The sequence below is a fragment of the Loxodonta africana genome, chromosome 3, assembly GCF_030014295.1.
Source record: "Loxodonta africana isolate mLoxAfr1 chromosome 3, mLoxAfr1.hap2, whole genome shotgun sequence".
Lineage (NCBI taxonomy): Eukaryota > Metazoa > Chordata > Mammalia > Proboscidea > Elephantidae > Loxodonta > Loxodonta africana.
The window spans coordinates 29,727,477-29,739,018 of record NC_087344.1 but is presented as its reverse complement, the minus strand read 5'-3'; positions in this window follow the sequence as shown (position 1 = coordinate 29,739,018).

Here is an 11,542-nt window from a genome sequence, read left to right as displayed (position 1 = left end):
AACATTTTGGTGTATCTTCTTACAGATCTTTTGTTCCTTGGGTTGGTACAAATATATACTTCATAAAAGACCTGTAAGATGATTTAATTTATCCAGTCCAAGAATCAGACCAATTATCCTTTCATAGCACTATATGGGAGTATTCTCTTGTCCACATGATAGAATGAATTTTGCATTCTTACTTTTTTAAAAAAAGAATTTCTTAATCTTCTCAGTGAAATCAACATCATTTTAATTCCACTTTCACAGATTAATAGTGAGGATGCAAATTTTGCCAAACATTTAGTACCTTTTGTACACCTACTGTGAATTTGTAATATCCTATGCCTTGTTTCCCCATGCATCTGTCAGTTTGTTGAACTGTGGTGGCTTGCATGCTGCTGTGATGCTGAAAGAATGGGAATTCCGGAACACTTAATAGTGCTCATCAGAAACCTGTACATAGACCAAGAGGCAGTCATTTGAACAGAACAAGGGGATACTTCCTGGTTTAAAATCAGGAAAGGTGTGTGTCAGGGTTATAGCCTTTCAGCATACTTATTCAATCTGTATGCTGAGCAAATAATTTGAGAAGCTGAACTATATAAAGAAGAGCATGGCTTCAGGATTGGAACAAAGACTCATTAACAACCTGTGATATGCAGATGACACAACCTTGCTTGCTGAAAATGAAGAGGACTTGAAGCACTTACTGATGAAGATCAAAGACTGTAGCATTCAGTATGGATTACACCTCAACATAAAGAAAACAAAAATCCTCACAACTGGAAGAATAAACAACATCACTATAAATGGGGGAAATATTGACACTGTTAAGGACTTCATTTTACTTGGATCCACAGTCAATGACCATGGAAGCAGCAGTCAAATCAAACGATGTATTGCACTGGGCACATCTGTTGCAAAAGACCTCTTTAAAGTGCTAAAAAGCAAAGATGTCACCTTTAGGACTAAGTTGTGTCTGATCAAAGCCATGATGTTTTCAATGGCCTCATGTGCATGTGAAAGCTGAACACTGAATAAGGAAGACTGAAAAAGAATTGACGTCTTTGAGTTATGATGTTGGTGAAGAATATTGAATATATGATGGACTGCCAGAAAAATGAACAAATCTGTCTTGGAAGAAGTACAGCCAGGATGTTCCTTAGATGCAAGGATGATGAGACTTCATCTCAAATATTTTGGACATGTTGCCAGCAGGGACCGGTCCCTGTATAAGGACATCATGCTTGGTAGAATAGAGGGTCAGGGAAATAGAGAAAGACCCTCAATGAGATGCATTGACACAGTGGCTGCAACAGTGGGCTCAAGCATAGCAATGATTGTGAGGATGGTGCAGGACCAGGCAGTGTTTCGTTCTGTGGTACATAGGGTCACTATGAGTTGGATCGATTGACGGCCCCTAACAACAAACAACAACATGCCTTCTTTCCCAGTAATGTGCTAATCTTTCTATGATTTAGTATTAGTATTTTATATATTGAATATTAATTTTTATCAGTCAAATAGATTTTGCACTTAAATTTTCTGCATGGCAAACTTTCTTATTGAGAGGTTTTCCACTTTTTGGTCCAATTTTCTATCTTTCCCTGTCTTATTTCTACCAAAGACTTTATATTCAGAAAGAACTTCTGTTTTCTATTTATGGGAAACCCTGGTGGCCTAGTGGTTAAGTGCTACGGCTGCTAACCAAAAGGTTGGCAGTTCAAATCCGCCAGGCACTCCTTGGAAACTATGGGGCAGTTCTACTCTGTCCTATAGGGTTGCTATGAGTTGGAATGGACTCGGCTGCACTGGGTTCTGGATATATTTATGTTTTCTTATGATAGCTAGACTTGTCTCTTTGCCCATGTTTAACGCGATGACGCAGTTTAGTATTTGAAATTTATTTGGGAATATGGAAATAGGATTTAACGTTTCTTTCTAAATAGTAAATCAATCGTTAAACACTATAACTTTAAAATACCCCCTAAAATAACTAATGTTAAAAATGCAAGTTAACATGATACAAAATAATATATCCTAAATCATGGTATGCATCATGTTAAACAACAAAACTCTAGAGTTATTCCCTTTAAAGTCAGAGGGAGAGAGAGAGAGAGAAAAAAGGGAGCTTTTCAACTCTTACAAGTATTTTTGAAGTGTTCTACGACTGCAAACCAAAGCAATAAGACCTAAAAGGGAAGCCGGTGTTGTGAACTAATATCATTTGAAGAAAGAAGGTGTTCTTGACAAAAATCTTTAAATTAATAAGAAAATCCTGAAAAATAACATGACACATCATAAATACAGATAAGTCAAGAACTTTTCTAATATAATAGCAATAGTAGGAAGATCATGTCAGGAGATCTCATTCTTAATGACATTAAACTTAAAATACCCTAAAATGTTAACAAGGAATGAACATATTCTATATTTTAAAAACTACAGGAAAATTTATCCAAAAAGGCACTTGAATATTAAGAGGAAGATTGTTACTGGAATAAGAATATAAATGCAATAAAGATATCAATTCTTTCCAAATTGATTTATAACTTTAATGGAATTTTCACCAAAGCTGCAATGTAACATGGCTTTTATTGTAACATGGCTACGTGATTTTAAAGATCATCTGAAAGATTAATTTGGTAGCAAGAATAAACTCATGATGGACAAAGTATTAAGTGACTTTCTCTATTCAACATTCATATCATGAAGTCAGGTTATCAAAACTATGGGGAGTAAGGATTTCATAACCTGCTGCCTGAGACAGCATAAAAATCATGACACAAATAAGAATGTGATCAAGGAAACACTGTAATTAAAAAAAGAAAAGGAAAGAAAAGAAAAACTGAGCAAAGGTCATTTATAGATCGATATAAGAGGCAAAAAATACAAATTTAAAATAAAGCAAAACATTATCATAGAGGCAACATAGAAAGAATATGTATATCCCCAAATGGGCAAGTACTTAATAGAGTATGCAGCTTCTACATAGTGGGATATTTTAAATCTGATGATTATTGGAGGATGCTGGAACATGTGCATAAGATTCTCTTACTTGAGGAAAGTCTATAGTAGGACTCTATGTTCAGAAATTCCATTTTGTTAAATTTATACGGGGCAAACTAATATAAATGAAATATGAACAATGGCTAAAAATTAGTAACATTAGTTATTAATGTTTTTTAGCAGCAGAATTGGCAAAAGCTCCAGAGGATCTAACCAGGTAAAATGACACAAAGCCAACACAGTAGAAGATAGAACATTCCAATAACTGAAAAGAGCCATCCTTATAGTAGGGAGTTCCCCATTCCCACTAGCACTGGGCGGAGTGTGAAGAACAGCCATTTGGGACTGTGGAAAGGATGATTGCCTTGGGTGCAGGGAGGCACTAAGCAATGGTCCTTGCCCTAGAGTATGCATCAGCATCCCTTGGAGACTTGTTAGAACACAAATTGCTGGCCCCATGCTCACAGTTTCTGATTCAGGAGCTCTGGGTTGGGGCCTGCAATTGTGCATTTCTAACAAGTTTCCAGGTGCCACAGATGTGATGGTCCAAGGACCACAATTTGAGAACCACTGACCTAGAGACAAATATTCTGGGTGGTAATTGTAACTACAGTGTGTCAGCAAAGCAATCCAATTAGCCAAAAGGAATATCTTCATGAGTTCCTTGGGTTCAGATTAAGGATTGCTGTCATTCTGGGCATTGCCTATTTGGAGTTAATTTTTGTGTTTCTTTTTCCTCATTCTGGGCAAACCCAGCAGCACCATAGAAAAAAGAAACCAAGCAAGAGTTGAAAACTTTCTCCTGCTGAGGTTTGCAGAGGAGATAGATCTGAAACCACTCCTCCTGGGACTGTTTCTGTCCATGTCACCTTCACCAGAAATATGCTCTTCTTGGCCATCATCTTGGATTCCCACCTCCACGTCCCCATGTGCTTCTTCCTCTCCAGCCTGTCCCCACCTTTACACCCCCATGTACTTCTTCCTTTGCTGATATCTGTTTCCCCTCCACAACCATACCAAAGATGCTGCTGAACATCCAGACACAGAACAGTCATCACCTATGCGGGCTGCCTCATACAGCTACTGTTTTTTCACTGTGTTTCGGTGCCTGTATAATTTGCTTCTGACTGTGATGGCCTATGACCACTTTGTGGCCATTTGTCATTCCCTGTACTACATGGTCATCATGAACCCTCAGCTCTGTGGGCTGCTGTCTCGGGGGTCCTGGTGTCTCAGTGTAATGAGCTCCATGCTTGAAACCTTAACTGCTTGTCCTTCTGCACGAAAATGGAAATCCCCTACTTATTTAAGATCTTCCCAAGGTTCTGAAGCTCACTCAACTGACACCCTCATTAATAATGTAATGCTGTGTTTTGGGACTAGTGTCCTCTTGCTGGAATCAAATTGTCTCTTTGTTATGGATTAAATGGTGATTTTCCTATGTGTTGTAAATCCTACCTCTATGATGTTCATGAGGTGGGATAGGCAGCAGTTACGTTAATGAGGCAGAACACAATCTACAAGATTGGATTGTGTCTTGAGCCAATTTCTTTTGAGATATAAAAGAGAGAAGTGAGCAGAGAGACAGAGGGACCTCATACCACCAAGAAAGCAGCACCAGGAGCAGAATGCATCCTTTGAACCTGGGGTTCCCGCTCGGAGAAGTTCCTAGTCCAGGGGAAGATTGATGACTAGGACCTTCCTCCAGAGCCAAAAGAGAGAGAAAGCCTTTCCCTGGAGCTGACGCCCTGAATTTGGACTTCTAGCCTACTAGACTATGAGAGAATAAAATTCTGTTTATCGAAGCTATCCACTTGTGGTATTTCTGTTACGGCAGCACTGGATGACTAAGACATTCCTCTATTCTGAGAATTCATCAGTGGGATGCAAGTATAAAGCCTTTTTCACCTGTGGGTATCACCTCTTGCTTGTGTCCTTGTTCTATGGCACAGGTTTTGGGGTCTACCACAGCTCTGCAGTCACACTTTCTTCTAGGACAAGCTGATGTCTTTGGTGATGTATACCATGGTCACACCCACACTGAACCATTTCACCTACAGTCTGAGGAATAGAGAGACAAAGAAGGTGACGGGGTGGCTGCCTCTCAGTGATGGGGCCATTGGAGAACTGTTACAAGCAGCAGGGCTCACAACACTGAGGACAAGAACTTCTGGCCTCCTTCATACAGCATTTTCACTTCCTCTGTTTTTATGTATATCAAAGTAACTCTTAGGGTGTTTCTTGGGGCCTAGTCTTCCCTCTTCAGTGTTTGTAATGTTATGTCTTGGGACCCCTTTTTTCACTTTCTAAACAGTTACTTTGCCCATGGAAGCAAGTCAAGAAATCAAATGACATATTGCACAGGGCAAATCTGTTGCAAAAGACCTCTTTAAAGTGTTAAAAAGCAAAAATGTCACTTTGAGGACTAGGGTGCCCCTGACTCAAGCTATAGTATTTTCAATTGCCTCATATGCATGTGAAAGCTGGACAATGAATAAAGAAGACCAAAGAAGAACTGATGTCTTTGAATATGGTGTTGATGAAGTGTATTGAATGTACCATGGTCTGCCAAAAGAACAAACGTATCTGTCTTGGAAGCAGTACAACCAGAATGCTCTTTAGAAGCAGGGATGACAAGACTACGTCACACATACCTTGAACATGTTATCAGGAGGGATCAATCCCTGGAGAAGGACATCATGCTTGGTAAAGTAGAGGATCAGCAAAAAGAGGAAGACCCTCAATGAGATGGACAAACATAGTCACTACAACAACGGGCTCAAACATAGCAATGACTGTGAGGATGGCACAGGACTGGGCAGTGTATCATTCTGTTGTACATAGGGACACTGTGTGTCAGAACAGACTTGATGGCACCTAATGACAACAGTAACAACCAGCAGTTACTTTAACTTTGTGTGAATAGACCATGGCGTTTTCTCAGTTATCTTAATTTTTTTAATAATATTTTATTGTATTTTAGCTGAAAGTTTACACAGCAAATTAGGTTCGTTCCCATTTAACCATTTTTTATACAAATTGTTCTGTGCCAGTGGTTACAATATTTACAATGTGTTAACATTCTCATTTCCATTATGTTTGTTCTATTTCCATTGATCTAACTTCACTTCCACTCCTTGCCTTCTCATCTTTTCTTTTAGGTAAATGTTGACCGTTTGGTCTCATATAATTGATTGTTTAAGGGAGCACAGTATCACAGGTGGTTTTGTTTATTTTATAAGCCAACGTATTATTTGGCTGAAAGGTGACCTCCAGAAATAGCTTCAGTTCCAAGTTCAAAGGATGTCTTAGGGTGATAGTCTCAGGGGTTCCTCTAGTCTCTACTGGTCCAGCAAGTCTGGCCTTTTTTAGGAATTTAAACTTTGTTCTACATTTTTATCCCATTCTATCTGGGACCTTCTACTGAGTCCCTGGTCATAATGGTCAGTAGTAGTAGCCAGGCTCAGTTATCTGTTATCTTTAGTAATGATTTGGATTTGAAATGAAATAAATCTTATGTCACACATTTAATATATATCCTCAGAATTGATGTGATCTGTACCTATTTTGGAAATGGTGCCCTGAAAACTCATAGACATGGATGTTTCTAGGGTTCTGTGAATGAAATCAACTCCTAGATGTCCCCCCTTTGCATTTAAGTCACTTTCCTTTCAGAAAACTTTACTCAATTTTTCTACTCATCACAATAGGGATTCCTTGAAGTTCAGAACTATATCTTACCCACCTTTGTGATTGAAATGCCTGATATAGTGCTTGCTCTTGTTGTTAGGTGCCTTCCAGTCAGTTATGAGTCTTAGCAACCCTATGTATAACAGAAGAAAACATTGTTCGATCCTGTACCATCCTCACAATAGCAGGTATTTTTTTTTATTAACTTTTATTGGGCTTCAAGTGAACGTTTACAAATCAAGTCAAACTGTCACATATAAGTTTTTATACACCTTACTCTGTACTCCCACTTGCTCTCCCCCTAATGAGTCAGCCTTTCCAGTCTCTCGTGACAATTTTGCCAGCTTCCAACTCTCTCTATCCTCCCGTCCCCCCTCCAGACAGGAGATGCCAACACAGTCTCAAGTGTCCACCTGATACAAATAGCTCACTCTTCATCAGCATCTCTCTCCTACCCACTGTCCAGTCCCTTTCATGTCTGATGAGTTGTCTTTGGGAATGGTTCCTGTCCTGGGCCAACAGAAGGTTTGGGGACCATGACCGCCGGGATTCCTCTAGTCTGAGTCAGACCATTAAGTATGGTCTTTTTATGAGAATTTGGGGTCTGCATCCCACAGATCTCCTGCTCCCTCAGGGGTTCTCTGTTGTGCTCCCTGTCAGGGCAGTCATCAGTTGTGGCCGGGCACCAACTAGTTCTTCTGGTCTCAGGATGATGTAGGTCTCTGGTTCATGTGGCCTTTTCTGTCTCTTGGGCTCTTAGTTATCGTGTGACCTTGGTGTTCTTCATTCTCCTTTGCTCCAGGTGGGTTGAGACCAATTGATGCATCTTAGATGGCCGCTTGTTAGCATTTAAGACCCCAGACACCACATTTCAAAGAGGGATGCAGAATGTTTTCATAATAGAGTTTATTATGCCAATTGACTTAGAAGTCCCCTTAAATCATGGTCCCCAAACCCCCGCCCTTGCTCCGCTGACTTTTGAAGCATTCAGTTTATCCTGGAAACTTCTTTGCTTTTGGTCCAGTCCAGTTGAGCTGACCTTCCATGTATTGAGTATTGTCCTTCCCTTCACCTAAAGCAGTTCTTATCTACTAACTAATCAGTAAAAACCCTCTCCCACCCTCCCTCCCTCCCCGCCTCGTAACCACAAAAGTATATGTTCTTCTCAGTTTATACTGTTTCTCAAGATCTTATAATAGTGGTCTTATACAATATTTGTCCTTTTGTCTCTAATTTCGCTCAGCATAATGCCTTCCAGGTTCCTCCACGTTATGAAATGTTTCACAGATTCGTCACTGTTCTTTATCGATGCGTAGTATTCCATTGTGTGAATATACCACAATTTATTTAACCATTCATCCGTTGATGGACACCAATAGCAGGTATGTTTGAGCTCATTGTTGCAACCACTGTGTCAGTCCATCTCATTGACGGTCTTCCTGACCCTCTACCAAGCATGGTGTCCTTCTTCAGGGATTGATCCCTCATGATAACATGTCCAAAGTAAGCCATTCTTGCTCCTAAGGAGCCTACTGGCTGTACTTCTCTTCCAAGGCAGATTTGTTCATTCTTCTGGCAGTCCATGATATACTTAATATTCTCTGCCAACATCATAATTCAAATATGTCAATTCTTCAGTCTTCCTTTTTCATTGTCAGCTTTCACATACATATGAGGCAATTGAGAAGACCATGGCTCGGGTCAGACACACCTTAGTCATCAAAGTGACATCTTTGCATTTTAAGATTTTAAAGAGGTTTTTTGCAGAAGATTTGCCCAATGCAATATGTTGTTTGGAACAGCGCTTGGTGGCATATCTGGTCCTGTCCTGTGCAAAGTGAACCAAAACATGTCTTTAGATTGAGTATGCCCTTGTATTTGTACTGTGCTCTTTGCGATTGCTCTCGCTTCTGTCGGGTATCAGCAGTAGTCCAGTGAATTATGAAGATTCTGCATCAAAGGATAGAAAGTGAGTACTCAAGCTTTTAAGTACTATTTCAAGACAAAAACAGCCTTGGAGATCTCTGAAGGACCTGCAACAAAATGGTATGATGAATGAAATTGTTTCTAACTGCCTTGTAAGTACTATTTCTGAGTACTATCTCAGACCTGAAGAAAAAAATTACATGTTTTAAATCAATTTTTTTTACTTACTAATTTTCAAACAAAATTATGTGTTAATCACAATACAGGAGAGGTCAACACAACTGGACTAAACCAAAAGCAAAGCTTCCTGAATAAACTGAATGCTTCAAAGGCCAGCGTATCAGGGGTGGGGGTTTGGGGACCATGGTTTCAGGGGACATCTAAGTCAATTGGCATAAAATCTATTAAGAAAACATTCTGTATTCCATTTCGGAGAGTGGAGTCTGGGGTCTTAAATGCTAGCAAGCGGCCATCTAAGATGCATCAATTGATCTCAACCCGCCTGGAGCAAAGGAGGATGAAGAACACCAAAGACACAAGATAATTATGAGCCCAAAAGATAGAAAGGGCCATATAAACCAGAGACTACATCAGCCTGAGACCAGAAGAACTAGAGGGTGCCCAGCTGCAACTGATGACTGCCCTGACAGGGAACACAACAGAGAATCCCTGAGGGAACAGGACAGCAGTGGGATGCAGACCTCAAATTCTTGTAAAAAGACCAGGCTTAATGGTCTGACTGAGACTAGAAGGACCCTGGAGGTCATGGTCCCCAGACCTTCTGTTAGCCAAAAACAGGGACCATTCCCAAAGCCAACTCTTCAGACATGGATTGGACTGGACTAAGGGTTAGAAAAGGATACTGGTGAAGATTGAACTTCTTGTATCAAGTAGACACATGAGACTATGTGGGCAGCTCCTGTCTGGAGGGGAGATGAGAGGGCAGAGGGGTCAGAAGCTGGCTAAATGGACACGAAAATAGAGAGTAGAGGGAAGGACATGAAAATAGAGAGTAGCAAGATGTATATAAATTTTCATATGAGAGACTGACTTGGTTTGTAAACTTTCACTTAAAGCATAATAAAAATTAAAAAAAATTTGTGTTAATGTCCAAATTTGAATGGAAAGTTTATTTTATAAATTTTATTTTCAGCTATTCATATTTGCTATGGTAGAATCAAATTCAAAAACTGACCTAATTTTATATCCAGATAAAATGAAACAGCAACAACGTAGTGGAGCTCAAAAAAATAAAGCTTGTGAAGATAAGAAAAGAATTTGTGAATCCCTAAAGACAATTTCAAAATTAATTTCCTTTTTAACATGTAATGAATCAGAAGAGACTTTTTCTGTTGAATGCTCGAGTTTAATGATTGCAAATCTTTGTACTAATACCACTAGCGCTGAAATTACTAATAGCAATATGAAAATAACAGAATTTCTTCCAAATTCTGCATACATCCCTTGCTGTCGTTAAAAAAAAAAAAAATGATAATAATGGTGTAGAAAATGAAAAGATTTTAGAATCTGAAATTGTCACATCTGCAGACCTTATAAATAACAGAAATACAGATCCTGCTTTGTGGAATAATTTTTCTTCTAATGGTGTAAATTGTTGGATCAAAAGAGGGCGAAGTGATTGTCAACATCACAGAGGACCATTTGAAATTTGTGTTGAAAATTTCTGGATGGTAAACAAACAAGGTTCTGTAGCCAGAATGTATCTCTAGGGTGCAAAGCTAATTGTGAAAATTGTAAGAGGGAGTGGCTACTGTATTCTCCATCAGTCATCTCTGTGTATCGTTTTGTTCGCAGACTACTCAGTTCTAGGAAATCCTGGTGGTGTAGTTGTTAAGTGCTATGGCTGCAAACCAAAAGGTCAACAGTTCAAATCCACCAGGCCCTCCTTGGAAACTCTATGGGGCAATTATGCTCTGTCCTATATGGTAGCTATGAGTCGGAATCGACTCGATGGCAATGGGTTTTATTCAGTCCTAAGTTGTTTAATTCTCGATTTGCTATGGATGCATTTAGTGATTGGTGCAGCTCGATTATGATTGATAAACATGCAAATAGTTCACCTCACAGAGATTGTATGTTGTCATATTTAAGCTGAAGACATGGTTTTGGCTTAACTCATGAACTGGAAACAAATTAATGAAGCACTTTAGTATTGGAAAGCTGTTTTGCAACGTGTTGTTGCCGTCATTATAACAGTCGTTGAATGTGGACTGTCTTTTCAAGGAAGAAATGAAGTGTTTGGGTTCCTACAAAATAGAAATTTTGGGGGTTTACTTGAACTGGTTGCTCAGTTTGATCCCTTGTTAGCAGGTCACGTCTCAAAAGTGGTAACACAGGAAAGGACGACCCATTGTATATGTCTAAAACAACATGTGAAGAATTAATAAACTTAGTGATAAAGTTCGATCAACTATTTTCAGTGAGATAAGTATAGCTTGATACCTCAGTTTGTAGATTCCACTCCTGATCTTTCTCATACAGATCAGCTAAGTTTAAGATACGTTATCTCCAACAGATGGAAAACCTGTAGAGTGATTTATCACATTTACTAGTTTAAAAAGTCATACTGGTGAAAAAATTGCAAATCAAGTACTTCACTATTTATATGAAGTTTGCAAAACTGATTTTTCCAAGTGCAGAGGCCAGTCTTACGACAATGCTGCCAATATGTCAGGGTGTTATAAAGGCATGCAACAGATTTTAGAATGTAATGAATATGCCATTTTCATACCATGTGCTGTGTATTCATGTAATCTCGGAGGATGTAGCGCAGTAGATTGTTGTCCGAAAGAAGTTGATTTTTTTTCTACTGTTCACTTACTCTACAAATTTTTCCCACCTCTACTCACCAATGGGTAGTTCTTAAAACATATTTAGACAATGATCAAGTATTAAAATGTCTTTCTAATACATT